At 29.7% G+C, this 22132-nt stretch overlaps 1 protein-coding gene across 3 annotated transcripts in view; it reads left to right on the plus strand.

Annotated features, from left to right (window-relative positions):
* The window catches only part of LOC125066005, a 106340-nt gene that overhangs the window by 1180 nt on the left and 83028 nt on the right, over nucleotides 1–22132 (plus strand). For 2 of the 3 annotated variants that reach the window (XM_047673893.1, XM_047673885.1), the window contains exon 1: nucleotides 22041–22097. The exons of the other annotated variant lie outside the window; for it this stretch is intronic. The gene's annotated coding sequence lies outside the window, so the exon portion shown is untranslated. Of the gene's footprint in view, nucleotides 1–22040; nucleotides 22098–22132 lie in introns of those variants that run through there. 3 annotated transcript variants of the gene reach the window in all.

Consider the following 22132-nt stretch of genomic DNA (forward strand, 5'->3'; position numbering starts at 1 on the left):
GTAGTATGTAGTAAATTAATTTAAATATATTTTATTGCTATCCTTAATGTTAGTACTTGATTGGTGTCTCATATATTTTATCTTATCAATATAAAGGTTCTATTAACATACTATTTCAATCAAAAATATACAAGTACATATAAGGCTGAGTTGAAAATATTTTATCTTTATTAAATCTATCGCAATACGTTTGTACCTATTTAATAACATAGAATACATACTACATTATTTAAATCGTTCATTTACGGCTTACGGACACTTCTGAAAATATTGTGTATGGAAAAAATAATATAATTCATAATTTTGAATCTCTTTGCATTTTTATATCTTAATATTAACTTACAATTAAAATTACACTCAATTATTAGTAATATTAAAGGTGTGATCGTGACATTTGATTGGCTGTTACCTCATTGATATAACCGTTCATCATTAAATTTTAAAAGCCTCCCAATACAATGATATAAAAGTTAAAATCGAGTAAGTGGATCGATAAGAATTATGGATAAATTAACAAGAGAGATATTGATCTAAAATCTCTTAATTAATTAACATTTTAGCGCGAAAGACACTTTGTTTTAATTAATAAATCATTACGAGAAGTTTTCAACGAATTTAATTTATTACACGAATGTTAAGGAAAAGAAGGTAACATATATGATTTTTATATTCCGAATTCAAAATTTATTATTATTATATATGTATAATACATTATTTTATTTTGTAACGAATATTTAAAAATAAAATCATTTCGGTTGGCAATGTTGTGGAACACCCCACATACTCCATAATATGCACGGAGACCTCTGCCTAGCGGTGGCCTGTTAACACGCTGTTAGGTATTCTACTTATTATATACACTATAATTTAAACTAGAAAAGAAAATTAATGGAAAATAAATTATATACAAATGTGATAATAGATAAACCGGATCATGACGTATAATTTTAAAAGCGAGTGTAATGTTGACGAATTGTATATATTTACTAGATGATATAATCACGTGGAGTTACCAAATGTGTTATATCGATTTTGAAATACAAATATAATAAGTTGAACCTTGGACTAAACACGCAAACTCGTTTTTTTTTTCATTTCAATGCATAATTAAGAAATATATGTTGTCTATCTTTTTATGGAAATAGTTTTATTTAAGGCAAATGTCATATCAAATATTAATAACTAGCTGAATACGCGGCTTCGCTTGCTTCGAATTCAGTTTGCGACGAAGATACTTCAACTTGTATACAACCTTTTATCCCCAACATAACCCCCTGAATGAGGGAAAAATAGCCTATATCCGTCCTTTAAAGTTTAAGCTTGCTTCGTACCAAATTTGACCAAAATGGATTTAGTGTTTTAGCCATGAAACAGTAACAGGCAACCATAGTTACTTTCCTATTTACTATATTAGTATAGAATATAAAAGCGTCTTCTTTTGGTTCTTCTCGATAGATGTGTTTTATCATGAATTTCATTTACCTTACTCATTTGTTGCATAAAATTATGCTCTTCCATAAAAATATTGACTTAGCCGGCGCAAATTATTCCGAAATATACTGTGGACCTAATTTGTTAGTTCTGGTAATTATTGAAAGTCCCCGGGCAACATTGTAACTACTGATATAATCTAACAGAATAAAAAAAAATTTTTTCGACTTTAATTGTAACTTGAATTTACATTTAATTTATAATTAAATATAAAAATATGTAATTAAACAACACATGTAGTTTGATTTAAATTCCCGTTTACTGTAACAGACACTAAGCATTCTGTTAGCGATTCCGTCGAAAGTCTCACGCTCCACGCCCATCTATAAAATTTCATCACGCGTCACCTTTGTATAAAAGAATAGAAATTAACATAAAAACAATCCCGTCCAGTAGCTGTGTAATCCTTTATTACAATCGCACAAAGTCGAGAATCGTACGTTTCTATAATTCGATACAATTTTATATTTGACAAAGGAAAGCTAATGGCCCGTTTAACTAAATAACGCGAAGCATTGTCATCGTCGACAATAACATGTTAGCAGGTTGTTTGGCAATAACCAGCGCATGTGAAACAGGCATACGCTATTGATAGTTACGAAGAACCCACGTCTTTATATTATAATACTAGTATATAAACATTTCCAACCAGACTCGCCTTTTTCGGACTTGTAATATTTACATTTCTTATCCTCGCTTAAATACACGTTACGAAATAGAGAAAATTATTTCAAGATTGCAATAAATTATATTATTATAACATATTTTACAATATTTTTAATAATAATAATTGCATTTGATTTTTATATGATAATTTTATAAACAAACCATAGGGATTCCGTTTTAACTTAATAATGATTAACATATTTTGAGCATGTAGAGATGCAGGCAGCATTGTTCCACACATTTCCGAGTCTTAAGGCCGTCGGAAGAACATGATTTAATGGGTATATTTTACAACAGAACTATTATCTATTTTCCGATTCGTGAGTGATTGTTGACGAACGAAATTGAATCTAATTCCCAAACGGTAAGATCTAAATACGTACGATAGTAAACGGTGCAGTATCCGGTACTTTCAGACGATTTTCCAAATTATCTAAAATGCAGTATGCACTTGTTTGAGCAATTTATTTTGCACGTTTGATTTGCGTGGTTTGATTGACGTATTGCTCAATTAAAAGCAATATAATACTATGTTTAAAGTTATGCTATGCACCTACGAATTGTAATTAAAATATTTTTATTAATTTTTGTAGCGCTCAAGTTTAATAATCTAGCAAGCTTGGGTAATATTTCATTCAGTTTATTTTATAAAAAAAGAAACGATGTCATTAATTAAGCATATTTATTCTAATATACATATATAATATATTAATCATTCGACAGTATTTATCTAAGCTCCGGTTCTTATAATATTTTAATAAATGAGTAGCTACTTTAAGTAAAAAAATATAACTGCAAAAGTTGTATGCTGTTAGTATTGCACTGTAACTTTAAGAGGCGTATAAAATATCTAGCAACATAATGTATGTTACATATTGCTGAATCTGAGTTGCTTGCGCGAATATCAGTTGTCGGTTGCTAAATCCTGGCGCAACCGTGACAGAACGAATTAAGTTTGGAACAAAGTTTAACGATATAATACAATAACTATTGCATATTAGTAAAACGATAAACTTATATACAATATCATAAAAAAAATTATAATTCAAAATCGTTTTCGTACTATATATAATTTATTTTATAATACAAATATTATCAATATGAATATTTAAAGGAAAAATCTATTAAAAATGTGAATTATAGCTTTTTTACAGTGCAAGTTTTATGAGCGATCGCTTCTAAATCATTTCGAATAATACCTACTTAAAAAGTCAAATAAACATTTTCAGAAATTTGGTATTTCTGAATTTCTTATATAAAATAGGTTTTTTTAATGTAGAAATGTAGTTAATCATTCTTTGAAATTCTTTATTTTTTATTGGCTTTAATTTACGCTAAAGTAAGCGATTTTATCATAAATATGTCTTATCCATGTGTTATACTACTGTATATAAAAATACATTATTGCTTCGATAAATGATATATTTATCGTTCCATCTAGGTATTTATCATTTTTATTTACAAATATATAAAAGTAAAGTAGGTATATATAAGAGCTAGATGTGAGAAATCGTATAGTTTTATTTATTCAAACGATTTTTAATGAAGTGTGCAAAAACAAACTAGAATGTAAATTACTTAAAAAAAACGTGTTATTATGTAAGTATATATTTTGTCCTCCAAATCGATTATACAATTTGACTGCAACAATAAATCATTTTCATAATACATTTTATGCACACATACTATGATTGATTATTACGTAAATTATTAGGTACATATACAAATACTAACGATCCGCCTCGGCTTCGCAAAGGTGCAATTTATACGGTACGGGCTGCCCTATAGAACTCAGGAATATTTTATTTCTCACTAGTGAAAAAAATAATAGACTTAGCTCTCTCTAGCTTTTTTTATGGTATTGGTTGGCGGACGAGCATATGGGCCACCTGATGGTAAGTGGTCACCACCGCCCATAGACAAAGGCGCTGTAAGAAATATTAACCATTCCTTACATCACCTGTGCGCCACCAACCTCGGGAACTAAGATGTTATGTCCCTTGTGCCTGTGATTACACTGGCTCACTCACCCTTCTAGCCGGAACACAACAATACAGAGTACTGTTATTTGGCGGTAGAATATCTGATGAGTGGGTGGTACCTACCCAGACGCGCTTGCACAAAGCCCTACCACCAAGTAGCTCCAGAGATTACCTCGTACAAACAAACAAATTTTATTTCTTTATAATATTAGTAGGTACTATAGATGGAGGGACGTGATAACAAATGACAATTATTATTGATTAAAGTACAAAGTAAAGAATTGATTTTCGACTTGATTGTATACATACTTAAATATTTTTTACTTTAGCTTTTTTTTTTTAAATTGTATTTGAAGTCGTTTTTATCATAACAAGTGGCGCCTTCCATCCTGTCAGCATAATATGTTCGATTAGTTTGATAAGGTCAAATTGCGATTGAATTTTGTTTTGTCAAAATTTATTCTAGATATTTTAGAAAATTAGTTCTTATTACTAGGTGATAAAATCAAAAATCGCTTTTTTTGGTTTGTTTTATGAAATAAAAAAGAGTTTAATATATGTTTGGCTGATTCGAAATAAGACAATTAAGAGTGTATCACATTTGCAACATGTTCGATTAAAGAACAGAAACCGTATGTTAATGTATTTTTTTTACATTACAGATATTACAAGTAATTATGAGCCGAGATGGCCCAGTGGTTAGAACGCGTGCATCTTAACCGATGATTTCGGGTTCAAACCCAGGCAGGCACCACTGAATTTTGATGTGCTTAATTTGTGTTTATAATTCATCTCGTGCTCGGCGGTGAAGGAAAACATCGTGAGGAAACCTGCATGTGTCTAATTTCAACTAAATTCTGCCACATGTGTATTCCGCTAACCCGCATTGGAGCAACGTGGATTATGCTCCAAACCTTCTCCTCAAAGGGAGAGGAAGAGGAGGCCTTTATCCCAGCAGTGGGAAAATTTACAGGCTGCTAATGCTAAGTATTTATCTTTGAAATTGAAAAATACGTAGGTGAAGAAAAAACGATTATAATATAATTTTTGGACATAATTTGATAAGAATGATATAAAAATTTGAACATTCTGTCACTACTTACTTTCAAGTATTTCACAAAAGCGCGCAATCATTTTATAATACTGTTAAGTTATTGTACACACATTGAATAACTTGTCCTCGTGAAAATGTTTTCATAACGAATAACGGATCGACATTGAGAAGTGTCAAGAGACAACTCTTGAGTTTCACTTTTAGTTGATTTTTGTGTCTATAATACACAGTAGCTTCAAATTTAATTTAACATGGTAACATGACAATTCAATATTGTTTTATGAGCCTACTTGAATAAAGAATATTTTGATTTTTGATTTTATTTTGGATTTTATGACCTTTGGACTTGGAACTGTTTTAGGTGAGTACAGCTGAATAGTAACTCAAGCATACAATACATTAATTTCAAAATTCTTTATCGGATTATTCACTTAGCAAATCTTAGCCTTATTCATGTTTTTAAAATATTTATATAAAATATATATGTAAACTGAGTCGGTACGGATCTTTAGCTATATATGTATATAGACGAGTCAATAGGATTTTTGCCAAGAACACTGCATATTAAACCAAGGCACAACATTATATCACTTAATAATAGTAAAACGACCATCTATATAAATTAAAAAAAAAAATAATGTTATATTTTATCGCAAAACAAAATTTTTAATTAGTGGTATCGAAATATATTCGGTAAATATAAAAAACATCTTGACTATTATATAAACCTATTAAAAGTCCTCTCAACGAAGATAATTTAAAGAGTGACATATGATAATAACTAATTTAATATACATAATGAAGATTAACAATACAATTCCATATAAATTATAAGAACTTAAAGAATCGTCAATAAATTTATTAATGAGCCGGATCTCTCCGGTCAGATGTAATCTCAATTTAAAATATTATAATTATACAATATTAAGACTTTATTCGTGGAAACTTTAAGGGAAAAAAAGATTTTTTCCCGTTGATAGTGCTTTGTCCAGACCCGCCTTGTATAGCATAGCCGTGTGGCATAGGTAGGCGAATGGACAAATAGACCACCTGATGGCAAGTGAACGACACTGCCCATCAGCATTAGTGCCGTAAATTAACCATTCCTCACATTGCCAATGCGCCACTAACCTTGGGAACTTATGTCCCTTGTGCCTGTAGTTACACTGGCTCACTCATCCTTCAAAACGGTAAATAAAACAAAACAATAAACAATTATTGCTTATAAATTCTACTTTTATAGAATTTGTTGATGGATTTTAAATTTTAATTAAAAATTCATCGGCGCGGCGTTTAACTGACGATGAAGGCGCGATCCATACGTCTAAAAATCAGCGAAATTGAAATATAAATTGCATAAAAAAAAAACAAATAAAAATATAAGTTTTAAAAATCAAATGTAAATCAGAATAATATATTGTATATAAAAACAAATAGTTACAACAAAAGCGTTTATTTATTCCAATCATCGGTATTTTATGAAGGAGATTGTAGGCAGTAAGGCCGTCTGGTTTTACCCGATAGGTAACTTGTTATAACGAGTTTACCAAAATGTCACACAATCGTAAACAGATTCGATAACAACCGGAGTCGACCCGTATCACCTCGAAACAAATGCGAAATTAACTAAAAAAAAAAGACAATTCAAAGTAACAGTAACGAAAACTAACTAATCAATCAATTTTTACTAATACTATAAACTAACTTTCAAAATATATATTTAAGTACTAATATTTTTAATAAATGACTGCATAAGGGCCGACGAATAGTAATAATAATAGACGAAGGTCGAACCAGCTAGTGAATATATAGTATTTAATTCGGACTTTGACAAACCCGTCTGTTGAAAACTCTATGTTCCGGTTTAAATTCTGAGTAAGTCAGTGTAATTAGGGTCATTTGTTAACATCTCCGATCTGCTGTTTAATTTAAAATTCACTTGATTGTGACACTACGATTCATATTAAATGCTTATTCGATAATATGCGATTCTTGGAAACTTGGCATTTGACTTTTACAATTATTTATACTTTTGACTATATTTTTAGTTTTAAATTACTGCTCGTATAACAATGTACTGATTGTTAATTTTTTCACTAAATATAAACAAGTAAACGTTTTTTTTTTTTAATGATCAATGTGATAAGAGACGTTGATGATGTGATATAAGGGTAACAAAATGTCAAGAAAAAAAAATAATGACCAATAAATAATAACATAAATATTTTTATCATAAAATTTTTGCTGAGATTAAATTATCCGACAGTCTAAAATGCTATTCTCTGGTCCTATCCTTAAAGAATATCGTGTATTTAAAATTCGAAAATATATCCAGCTGCTGATATATTATTATATATAAATATGATACTAAAACATACAATATAAATTGTTTTTTTTTCAGAGACAAAGTGTAAATCGTGTTCAATATAATTCATAGATAATTTTCCAAGGTAATACCATTTTTGAGTAAAATTATTTAAAAATGTATTCTTCCAATTTTAATTTAAAAAAAAAAATTAGATATATATTTTAAATTTAATTAAAAAAATCTCAGAAGTTTTGTAAATTCACATGCTATAAATATAGAGGCTAAAATATATTTTATATAAATAAAATCACGCGATGACTTCATGACATAACATTTCAAGAGACTGAGTGTTTTGCATATTTATATATGTTTATTAGGCATAGTTGAGTAACACTATGAACGATACTGGCATATCGTAATGAAATTACATTGATTAAAAAAAAAAAAAATACATTTATAGTCTTCTGAAGAAGAAACACAAAATAGCCGAGACAACCAAGAAGATAGTAAATTTGAATTAATAAAACCAAAGATATAATTATATGTAATTACTAATAATTTTAATTTAATTAAGAATCATAATATGTAAATTATATGAAATCTTAAATGAATGAATCCAACGATATAGAGAACAGTTTCACGCTTGACTGTTTACTTAGTGAGGTAAATGTGAAATTTTGCCTCAAACGAGTAGAATAGTGTTTGTTTAAACTTTCCATCCTATGTATCTTTCAGAGAAATCATTATCTAGCATTATTTAGGCTTATAGCTTAGAGAAGTGACTTTGACAATACAGGGATGTTGTATTTAAAGGTGTACTGAAGTTATTTACATTAAAGACTGGAATAAGTATACGCAATCAAATTTTAAAATAGTTACAGTACACGTTACATCTGCATTGAATATATTTTTGTGTATTTTGTAGAACACAAGACATATTTCAATGTTTCGTACTAAGGTATTACAGAATAGCAGATCTAAAATATGATGTTATGTTATTAAAAAATATCGTACCAATGATTAAGTTATTTAAAAAATAGTGTTTCGTCAGCTTACGGCAAAAAGGTTAAGTTCTTTGTTTAAATAAGATTTTTAGGAATAATGAACATATTTAAACAGTTTTTATATGCTACATATGCCATACAAGTCGACAGAGTAATTTTACAGCACTTGCTAAATTCACGACATTAATTTCAAATAAGTGTTTATGTTGTATTCCTCCTTATATTTTCTGTGAACACACATTAACTCCTCTCGACTCTATCCACTATATAAGTACGAAAATAAATCCTTTCAAAAATCTCTCTAAAGATATTATCTAGGAAAACTTAAAACGAGTATACAATAAATATTCTGTCAAACCGTAAGTATATGTTTATGTTAAGTTTATATTAACTCTGCATGCCTGCATGTGCCTGTAAGTAATGCTTTCCCATGTATATGCGAAATCATGTACAATAAATGTGTCCATGTTCTTGCTCCACCCATATTAAGCACACCATAGTTAGTAAAACAGAACACAAATAATCAAATATGAAACAAAATGTTTGTAGTGATGTATTTTATATTTATAATTGTAATATTTAATTAAATGACAACTGCATATACATATATTTACATATAATGAAATGATATGTTTTATAATACTAATATTTTAAAATACAATATGATTTAAATATTTATTTATAATTTTATTTTACCTTTATTTGCTTTCATGGCGCTTGTAGAATCACGAATATTAATATCATTACCTCCTCGTTTTTTTTTATAAATTTAAATAAATATCTTAAAGAATATGCAATGAAACATGATATAAATGATAGAAAAACACGCCGTCCAAATGATAGTCCTGTAACATTGTACTGGACGCTGGCACAATTATTTTACTACATTTTATGCGTTTGTCGCGGCGATCATTCCGTTCACAATATTCATTGTAACAGACGCGATGGGAGAAATCAATATTTTCCCGAAGAAAACCCATAAAATAAACTTTCTAATCTCTTGTATCGCGGTCACAATACATTATGGTTAATCTTTGCTAAAGATAACCTTAGCCATACGACAAAAAACGTCTTTATAAAGTTGTGACACATTATAAAATGATTATCTATTTTTTTAATTTATCGATAATTCATTTTATTCATTGTTATATGTGTTAATGAATAATTGGAAAATTAATTTGGTAATGATGGCGAATTAATTTGTTTTTGTTCTTTTTTATGTGGAATATGTTTCCACAGAATAAAAAAAATAATTGCTATATTTAAATTGATACAACTGATTATGACTTGATATTTGATTGATACGAACAATATGATATTTATCATTATATAATTTTTACAAGCAATACACTGTAATTTTTTTGTCTTTAAGGTTATTTTTGCGTTAACATTTTATCAGTAGTGTACACAATATGTTTACTTGACGTTTCTAAACGTAACGATAAAACGTTTTTAAATGCGTCACATTTTCACATTTACCACGAGTATTAATTTGCATTCTTTATAATTTAATAAGTGTATATTTTCGGTAGATATTGTAGAAAACTTTTATTTCTACTCATTATTCTTAAAACCCGCACAATTTGCCTATAAATAAAATACACTTTCAAATAATAAAATACATAGGAAATAAAATACATAGGAGCATGAACAGACTATCACTTTTTATTGTCTATGGTACTTATTTGTAAGATCGCAGTGGTACTGCTACGTTAGAACCATAACAATTAACCGTTTTAATTGACTTCACCTAGTCTAAGTGTTCTTGTTTTCACTCTTAACAAATGTCAATTGTTTTATTCATTGTTTGTCTGTTACTAGCTTAGAATCTATAACACTGTGTTGATGTCAGTATTAAAAAATAATGTTTTTAGTCGAAACCTGATATGACTACTGCGTTAGAAATGAGAAAAAATTCATATGCTTAATTTGTGTATATAAACCGAACTTTTCTTAGATTATTGTATAAACTGGGAATGAGATAATAGCCTCTAGGCTATTTCAAATAACAAAAATATAATGATAAAAAATGATTGTAAAATGTGATATTCATTATTTTTTATAGTTTCTTTCGCCGATTATTCTCTGGTTTATTCTGAGGTTTTTTGACTATCAATAAGCAAGTGTAACGCTTCTATATCTAATAAATATATTTACCATTGACTTTGAATTCTCGTGCACGCTAGAAAGAAAACGTAAATTGGTCAAATGAAGTTGCGCGTCATATCTGTGTGCGACACCAATTGGAGCAGCGTCGAAGGCGCTCCAAACGTCTATTTTAAGAGGAAAAATAAGTCTTTACCCAAAAGTGGTACATTTACAGACTATTTTCTTTACTTTACTTTAATGATAAAAATACTTAACTTACTTGATAGTATATTTATTTTGTTGTCGATTAAACAGTTACTGAATCACCATAAACTTTCTCCTGTAGTTAGAAAAACAGTGAAAACTCATCAACACAAGGTCATTTTTCTTGACAACATTCATTGTGGTATTTGACGTAATTACTTAATGCGATAATCGAGGTTATTCAACCGTAGTTGAAAGCAAGAGAAATGCGGAGAGATTCATACCTCTGGCTCTAGCGTGCTTCTTCTAAGCACGCCGCGGAACGGCTTCCTTGTAAAACTATGTGCGTTATATAATAGTCGATAAATATTAGTTGGCATACGTTTCAACGTGACTGTGAAACTAGTATGTCAAATGTTATCAAAAACAAAATATAAATAAAATATACTTTAGTAAATTACTTACGCCATTATATAAGATAATTTTAAATCTTCTGATTACCCTTTTCATAAACATAATCAGATCAACTACATATAGCTTAGTTTATATGTCTTGCATGGTTAACGACTAATAACTATACTTATTTATATCTTCTTTATAATTGGCCTAATTTACTTTGTATTGAATTATATAACGACTAGAAATTAATGTGCGCAAAACTACAATTCAATTATAAAAAAATCCACACGTGCTCACATATAAACTTAAACAAAAGCATGTAAAAAATAACCATTATTATAAAATGCACAAATATTAGGTACTTTCCTATAGGCGATCGGTAGGCGATCATTCATTACGATAATTACAATTCCGGGTAAAACTTAAAGGTGTATTAAACAAAATTTAAATTAAGTGAGGAAATAAACCGAGCCATTTAATGTATCCAACCGCACAATATAAACTCGGCACCGACCTCATGAACTAATAACCGACAAAATATTACAAAAGTGTCACCGTCCGTCACGACATCAGTTTCCACACGGAATGTTCCCACTGTTCACTTTCGTGGCGAATTTTATTACGAAACACTTTGTACCGTACAAGTAGTTGACGAAAATATTTAAACTTCACTATATATTTATTAAACATAAATAAACGTTAGTAAAAATATGTACAATACAACCTGACTAATTATATATATGACTTAACGTAAAGAACTAAATAAACTATTTCATAGCATTTAATAAATGGGCCTATTAGGTGGATACATAGATATGTTCCTTAATCAACGCACGGGCTGAGATGAAATAAAATTATAAATTAATAATATGCAAAACTTAGAACAGGCTAACCCGGATTTGAACTCGTGACCTTCCGTTATTAAGCACGTAGAAAACACGTGACACTGAGTCATTTTATTTAATTTTTGAAATGCGCAAATGAATTACCTATAATCTCTTATTAACAGAATTGAACACAATTTATCGTTATTATTCAGTTAAAAGTTAAAACCATAAAATTATAAATTCAACTATTCCATGTGACAGGCCGAGGAACTTAAAAGATACGGTCAGTGAGTCGACCTTGAGCCAAATATAGTTAAGAAGGCGTATTTAGTAAGGGCATTAAAACAGTTTTGAGCTTTAATTGTTTCCAGCTAAATTAAATTAATTTTAATAATTCTTAAGCACTTTCTTAAAATGTATAACGAAATAGGTTTTAAAATCTTGCATTTATTTTATAACGGTCTAACCTAAATTCTTGTCTGACAGTTTTATTTGTATGCAGAACTTTCAACAAAGAATACAATTAAAAACGAAAAATAACAGTTTAGTGCTTTTTCGCAAAAAGAGAGCACCCGTAGAATTTAAAAAAATTGTTGAAACAAGTTTGGACTTTGTATCGATTAGATTCGCAATTTTTATTCTGTTATTTGGAGATATTTTTAGGTGCATATATTTTTAACATTATATATATGTATTTATATAGCTACCGCTTAATCGTCGGAAAAAAGTTACTATTGATTTTCTTGATAGTTCTTCTGATTCGAATCTATACTGAAAATCGCTGTTACCTTGAATCAAGCAATTATTATTATTTTGGAGCAATTATAATGTTATTTTAAACAATTTAAATGATGATTAAACGTATAAAAGCAAATCTGAGAATGATCGATTAGTGCACATACATGCTTAAATTCAGACGATTTTTTTTGCTGGGTCATCATAAAATAAAATATTTAAATCTTAATAAATAGTATATTGGTAATGCGTACTATAAACATTTCTTTAAAAGCTTTCATCGATAAATAACCTAATTTTTTGAAGCTAAAATATTTTAAGCTTAATATTGAATCTATACAAAAAGATATTTTATTTTTGACCCATCTCGACCCGATTTAAATTGGTTTGTTTGTATAATAGCTATAGCGCGCCGACTTTATCAGAAGATATATCAATAAGCTATGATGTAACTACAAAGAATGTTATAATACGATTAATCAAAAGTCACCTGCGGTCATAATATGATGCAACAAACAGTAAACAAGTATAATATCTTACTGACAAGCTCTTTGTTAACTTAAGCCGATCGACAATATAATATCATAGGCAGTTAGTGACTGAACTGTAGACATGAACAAGGTGTTATAATAATTTAAAAAAAAAAAACAAAAAATTGTATCAACTAGAAATAAATTGAGAATTAAAAAAAAAAAAATAAACGAAAAATATAATTTAGTTATTTGGTACACTTTGTATTTGTAATTGTATTAAGAGACCAGCAATTACCGGAAACGGGAACACAGTTACCGGAACTGAAGTCCGGTCATCGTATTCCGTGACTGTATTTCTATAGACATCGAATCTATTGTGTAGATAGTATGAATCAGATAGTATGATATAGTTACATCTTTGAGACGTTTTTTTTATTTATTTCAAACGGAAGTACAAAACTTTCTAAACTCAATCGTATTAAACAAAATAAGATGTACTCATTCTATATATTATTTGTATCGATACAATACAATGAAATTGAAACCAATTCTGTTTTATCATAGAACAGTTTACAGTTTGATAAAACGATCAATAAATCATTTTTATTTACGCGTGACGTGCGAGAGACGGGCGTCAATTCAACTAGATAACAAAACGGCATTATCTGCCCAGTTTAAAGTGATCCTTTATTAATATCGTTAGACATACGATTAGTTGTGTATTTTCAATCGATCGTATAATATTGCCGTGAAATCAAGCGTGATGTTACGGTGAAAGTAGTAATCGATTTGTGTGCATACATTTCCTATGCTGTGCATCGTTGCATAATGATTTATTGATGGTATAGTATTATATCGATTATATTTATCATACTTCGTTTTGATTAGAAACTCATTTGTACGTCCACGATTTCATTTTATATAGCAATTCTTATCACTACTCTCTTGTAATGAAGATTTTTATATAAGATATTATTTTGAGATAATAATATCGAGTAATTAAGACAAAAACATTATTTATTGTTGTACATAACGATGATAAAAACTCATTCACTTTTTATATAGACTAGCGACCCGCCCTGGCTTTGCACGGGTGCAATGCTGATACTAAATATACTACAGAATGTTTTACAACGTTCATAGTTTCTCGGACATAAGACAATACAAACCGCTATGTCCCTGCATTTTAAATCTGTAATATCTTCGAAAATTTTCATTTAAATTACACACTGTAAAGGGCGACATTAATCTATATTATAAGCACAATGTATTTTATGTACTAACTTAATTGGATAAGGTTGAACGGTATATTGCTTAAAATCGCTTCGAAAATAAACCCTTATTTCTCATAAAAAGTAAAAGATAAAAAATCTATCTCGTAGAGTTCAGCCAGCGTTTGCAATGTAAACGCAAAACAAATGTTTTTATTTACGACATCACTCTAGAAACCTCTAAAATTCATTGTTTCTCTACCATATAGTGCAAGTATTATACATATAAACCTTACTCTTGAATCAATCTATCTATTAAATAAAAACACATCAAAATCCGTTATGTAATTTTAAAGATCTAAGTATACATAGGGACAGACTGCGGTAAGCGACTTTGTTTTATACTATGTAATGATGAATTTCAACTGTGTATTAATGTTTATGTTATTTGTTCCAGGTATGTATCATTTGGATTGAGGTATTGAAATTCACTGGGTGACTTGTAACTCAGTTAACATAATTTTATGAGTAAGTAGTAGCTTACACTCATATTGTCTGGACGGTATAAGGTGGCCAATGAATGCGTTAAAAAAAAAATATTTCAATTTGTTTATTTAAATAAGGCAGGCTCGTACGGTTCCCTCGCATTTATAATCCGCTAAGAATGCTTACGCACATGTTCGGAATGATTTTGCAAGTAAAAAATTATCGCTACCGACATCAATAAGCAAATGTCATCGTTTTTATTCATGAAATTTGTAAAGTCAGACCCTTGAAAGCGCATTGTATGTATTCGATATACAAATCCATCAATCTTTTATGCAAAGGGGGTTGCTTAAAATAAAAATGCCTAAGTAAACTTTGCTTTTAAAAATCGTTGAATAATACAAGAGATCTTGACTACAATTTAAATGTTTGTGTCATCTTATTGGGATAATGTATGTCAAAAGTACAAAAACGAAGTATCACTCCACATGTAAAGCGATAAAAAACGATTCGACTATTTTTGACTCTTATGTCTTGGTCTTATGTGTGTGTCATATCTTATATATGTATAATATGTTTCAATAGAGTATACGGAACGATACATGGATTACCAACGCTTGCCGCACTATTCTCTATTTGTTTATATATTATTGATATTTTTTTTAATTAAACGTATGTAATTATCCTAAAGTTATACAATAAAATTAAATTCTTAAATATTTGTTAGATAAATCAAAATATAATTGTTACCTAATTCTTCGTATACATCAAATGACGTGGCCTCACTGCGTCTGTGACGTGATGGGCATGAAATAGACCCATTGATTGACGATTCTGAATACTAATCAAGAGAAATTGATGTATAATATGTGTAAAATGGCATCCATAGCTAATGTTCTTTATTTCTAGAACGTTCTTTTGTTAATACGTGACATTATATTATCGTATCTATCATTTATTTTATACTAGTTGTTGTCCGCGACTTCGCTATCGTTTTAGGGGTTAGACATCAGATATTAGGATTAAAAAGTAGCCTAGTTCTTTGGAGTTCAAGTTTGCTTTATTTCTTGCTTGATTACGTCAAATTTGGTTCAGTGGTTTCGCCGTGAAAGAGTGACTGACAGACAGACAAACAGACCTACTTTGGTTTTTGTAATATAAGTGTAGATATTAAATAATTTACTTTTAAGTTCAGCTTAGATATGTCATTAAAACCACAAGCATTGAATCTTCGCTTGTATGATATTTAGACATGTTGAAGGATATTTTTCATCTATAATAATTTATATATTTTGTTTACTTACAGTGATACAAAGACGCACTGCTTAATATATGAATAACCACACATTAATTTATCTCTTTTTACAAACAGTAATTTGACATTTGAAAGAATAAGACAAGTACAGTAGTGTAATAATTGAACAACAGCTAAAAAGTTAAACTGCGTTTATTAGTATTAGTAGTTCAATCAGACGGTCGGACGCAGCGGGACACACGAAAATTCTAATATTTTATAATTTTAACGTTCGTATTATACTTATGTCTAAATAAATCAATAAAATAAATTATTATAATATCGTTATGAACACATTAATTTTCATTATAATTTAGGAAGTTATATGTTAATAATCGTGAACTAATTTAATCTCGTATTATATCGACCTGATTAGTGTATTTTTAATTTAGTCGTATAATTTATTTATAAAAAATATTAAATGTCTAAATGAGCGTGACATATCCGTGTTATAATTAATGACATCTTTGTAATTAAGAATTGATCGAATTAGAAATACAATCATTTGATTTAAATCTTTTGTCATTCATATATATATTATTATATATATTCGTACAAAATAAATTATATTGCTTAAATTTGAAACAAATGAAATTGTTGTTTAACATAAGTAAGAGATTTAAAAAAAAATGTATGAAAAACCTTATTATGTATAATACATGAATACAGAAACAAAAATATTCATCTGCATCCGCAGACGGACGTTCCACTGACTTCATTTCTTTGTATTGCTAGATCTTACAGATTGTAGGCGCGTGTTCAAGGCACGCGTCAGATACTACGCTTCTTTAGTTCTTTTATAAACACCGAAGTAAAGATAAACCTCCAGTGCATTTATCAATCCATTGCGCGACTTTAAGCTATACGTCTTATACGTGTGATATAAAATTTTAAATGCTAATCTTATATCTCGAACTTATGCTGAAAAAAAATTCATAAACGCAACCTGTATATATCGAATTCAAATCTTTTACATGTATATCCACATCAACCTACTAACTTTATTCTTAAGAAGAGAGCTGGCCATTGCCCAGCATTATAATATATATAGGCATTTTTTATTTTTTCAAATATAGAATGTAATCCAAGATGTAAAATAGAAAAAACAAACTAAGAATTTACACAATTTTTGCTAAATATTTTACTTGAAAAACATAAAGCGAAACGCAACATCGCTTAAATTTTATACAACGGTTACATAATAAGCTAGTTGCTGATATATTCACTGGAGGAATATCCTCTAGGATATTTTTATCTCAATACTCACTATCGGAATGGAAGTGAATGTTAAACCCACGGACGTTTAAAAGGTTTCGAATCGTTTTTTATTTCATATTGATTTGAATAGGCGACATAATAAAGGTACGAAGTATCAACGTGCGTGTTAACAATCTAGAGTTCAGTTTTTTGTCTATTTATTGTACAATGCATAAACTTGACCATACAATAGGTTATTTTTGTATGATTTTTAAAAACATTATGCTTACATTAAAACCTCTTTTTAGATTCCATGAATTTAAAACTATAATATTTTATTTCGTCTTATTCGTGGTGACATTATCGCTTGTAAAATTTTCTCCGTGAAAGTGGGAACTGTGATTCAATAGAGAAATGCTATTAGATTAATGGCTAGTTTCAGAAAGCTTATAAAATACTCGGTCATAATATAATAGCTATTGCTGCCAACCATTCGATTAAACATAAAAGTACAAATAAAACTAGTATACTTAACTAATACTTACGTACCATTTTTTTATATGTAAAGTAGAATAAGCTTAGGCTATTTTGTTAATAAACCTCCTTGATAAAGAAACCTCAAATTTTGACAAGCACCACAGTTTGCGCCACATGTTACATGAGAACGTTTCTTTCGGAAAAGATATCTTATCTTGTTATCTAAGAATTAAATACGGATAAAATAAATTAATACATCTTGTGGTCTTGTAACCCACCGGAAGAAGAAAATGACCTTAGATCAGGGTAAAGTAGAGTAAATAAATTCATGAATCTATTTATACGTAGTGATGAGGACATTGACGGAATGGATCTTGATACAAATAGCATAAAACGACAACAAAAGCTTTGACTGCTTCGTATAAATTACACCAGGTTCCACTTAAACGGAATCCAACATCTTTATCAATCTCTAATAGAGATTGACAGCGTTCCAGCTCAACAACGCCTCAACATTTTAAAATCCCATTAATTTGATCTAAACGATCGATTTAAACTTAATGAGTCTTAATTCAGGGTTAATTGTTCTTATCGGGGGAAAGTGGGCGGCCGATCGTATCACCGGTCACGCGAACACATTGTTATTAACGCGTTTTGTTTGTCTTTATGTTTATTTATTCACTGAGTCCGCTGACTACTATAAAACAATATCAGATTTAATTGATTTTTTCAAATATTGTAAAATTATTTTAAATGCTTCTTCACGTTGTACCACAATGGGCGCTTGCGTGATTTAAAATAGCTTATAACCTTTCCTAAGAACTGGGCTATCAAATACACAATATCCGACAGGTATTTCCAAAGATTACCGGGCTTAAAAAAAACCTTAGCCTTATAATATTAATATACAATTTTGAAGTAAATTGTTCTGGGCTCGATGGGAGTAAAACTTCAAGGTCGAATTTGATTACAACGTTTGCACATGCAATGTTTTACTTCTTTAACGTGTAGTTAGTAGTAAGCGCTATTTTTATCTTGAGCCTTCAAGAAATAACTCCAGTAGGTGATAATATGAATATCATTTTCAATAACATCGATTGTAATTTTTTATTTAGTTTAACAAGCAATAATATATTTTATCAAAGTACATATTTGGAAGATAAAGTGTTTATACGTGTCCAAAATTTACTCTAGTAAACCAGACATTATCTTGCGTGGTTAGATGTTGCGGCTGTTCCTTCAAATTTTTAAACTTAACTACGACATTATTTTAGTGTCAGATATACATATATATATATTTTAATTTCTTGTTCTTAAATTATGGGTTGCTTTGATACATACCGATTGGAAGCAGACCAGAGCTGATTACAAGATTGTCGGACAAAGGAAGCTATTGATTTTATATTGTATATTTTAAGGAAGGTCATAGAGATCAAATTATATCTCGTCTAACAAAGTTTTGGGGATCGGCGAGGTGTATAATTTAAGTCCATTAGGTCATTTGGCCTACCTAACTTCGACCTAGACAGGTAACCTCAGAGCTAATCATGGATAAATTATATGAATACGTTTTGTGGTCTTGTAACATATTAGGTACGTAAATTACTTGATTTGATGACTATATTCAGTAGAGTTTATTATTATTTATAAAAAATAATCCCTTGGTCACGCTATACACCTGAGAACGACATAACCGATTTCATTCATTTTTATTTCTACGTTTTGTAATACTTTGTATTTACGGAAAGAAAAATTTTAAAACTGGAAGTTTTCAGAAAACTTAAGAACGATTATGCCGTTTTAGCAGTTTACACGGTTTTTCTTGATATTTATAGCTAAGACAAGACAACGTCTGTCGGATCAGCTTGTTTATGATAAAAATTCTTGCTCATCTGCTTACGTATATATAATACTGATATAAAACCTGAACCCTATAATAATTGCACGATTTTCCCAGGCTACTAATGCAATATGTCCATTGTAGAGTGCGTGTGACTAGCCACATAATGTACAGTTAATTACGTTTCTTAATCCAAAGTAATAAGAGTCATTATTCCGTAATATCACATCTCATCAAGCTTGGCATAAACACGAATACTTCTAGTAATATCTAACATACCGAGCTCCCGACATAAATAACTCTATGTTCACTCATCACCATTAGTCAACTCTATCAAAGTCCCTTGATACTTGAAAAGTTTTTCCACGTTACTCAAAGACATGTCATATATAATTGTAATTTATAAATATCCAATTATATTATGACAACACAAACATTCTTTCATCTAGGATTTCACTGACTAATATAAAGATCTCATTAATCAATTATTGATTTGCTGTATCGACTGACTTAGTATATCACTCATTAAATTTTCAAAACTGTTTTATACGCTGTTTAGAGGCGTATTGTTATCATATCGCTTATCGATATCTGAAATTTCATTATTCAGTAAATAGCTTCACTGACAACAAATAATTATTAAATGAAACATGAGATCAAAGATATGGCAGGGGATCGTGATAGAGCGAGACCACACAATTTAGACAAAGTAGTATTTAGGCAGTAACGCACTCTGCGCACTCAAGTATTAAAATTTTGACAACTCATTATAGTAATTCATTGAAATGTTTCATTTTCATTTGAATATATTCAAGACAGTCTGTGTTTAGCTTATATCAATTAACATTTCTCTAAGATATATACATTTAATGTTCGTTTTAATTTTTTCAAATTATTTATCGAATTAAAACGTTTTCATATTCAAGTGTCATAGAGAGGAATGCTTAAAAATCATACATATATTTTAGTATTTATAACTCGTTACAAATTATATGCATTGCCAAGCGATCACAAACAGTTAGTTCTGCAGGACAAGCGCGAAATGTAGCCTATACATTAATTTATATTCAAGAGACGTGCGTTAACGGTATCACACTCAAACTTTAGATCGGCTAAGCGTTATTGTACCTGATTATATAATTGCAATACGAACGTACTAGAATACTTTGCTTGAAAACCGAATTGTATCGGCAAGATGTATGATTAGCATACAAATATAATGAATTGAATAATTAGTATATGTCTCTATTGTAATTAGGTACAAAGTAGATTTAAATTGATAAACGAATGTTGGCCAAATGGCTAATGGGCAATGATGCATCCACTGTCATTGTCATTCACGCTGGTAGAAATTTTAACCATTTCTTCCATCGCCAATGCACCACCAACCTTGAAGCTAAGATGTTATGTGCCTTGTGCCTGGCTACCCATACATACCGGAATCATATTGCCCTTCAAAATTATAGATAGGAAAAAAAATCTCGTTAACAGTTTTCTAAGCCTAGGTTTCAAAGCTTAGGTTAGATGGCCCCCTGAGCTCAGGGGCCATGGTGCACTGCACCACCTGACCCTACGATAGCTACGTCACTGACCGGAATACAACAATACTAAGTGTTGCTGTTTGGCAGTAGAATATGATGTGTGGCTGATACCCATCTAGACGGGATAACACGAAACCCTACCAAAAAGGAATAATTAATAGATGGAACAATGTTTTAAAATAAAACTTATTTTAAATTAAATATATTATATTATTAAGTTTTAAAGAGGACTCCTAAATCTACATAAATATTGCTTAAATTATTCTATGAATATATTATACGAATAAATATATTTCGAATAATAATAACCGACTTTTAAAAAAAATTAATCACGTAAACCAATTAAGAGTGCTATTTTAACAATATTTCATTTAAATACTGTGCACCGTTTCGAATTCGTTTGATTATATCACACTTTTTCACTTTTATGATTATCCACTCGTCTAATAAAATTACTATGACCATTCACAATTACAACAGTTTGTTTCAACAATGCAGGCTTAAATGCACCTTTCTCTTTCCCTCGTATGAGTTTATTTGTCGGCTAGAGCGGGATTTCCCAACCGTCTAACAATGTACTTGCCACTAATGACTGGATCTAAGGCTATAACTTGAAATTTTTATGTTAATAAGATTGCGATGTGTTGTTCTAATTATTTCATTAGTAAAGAGTGGTCGCGGATTGTGGGTGGTCGTGTGTGGTGTTTTGTTGTTTTGTTGTAACTGTTGTTGTTGTAAAGATGGATTTACGCAACCATAAGTTGTTCAGGCTCAGGACCAAGACGAACTTATCGAGGTCTTCGTCGATATCTACGCCGAGGTATGTGGATTTCAAGTGAAAGGTCTTTTTGCGAC

The sequence above is a fragment of the Vanessa atalanta genome, chromosome 1, assembly GCF_905147765.1.
Source record: "Vanessa atalanta chromosome 1, ilVanAtal1.2, whole genome shotgun sequence".
In the NCBI taxonomy this organism is placed as follows: Eukaryota; Metazoa; Arthropoda; class Insecta; order Lepidoptera; family Nymphalidae; genus Vanessa; species Vanessa atalanta.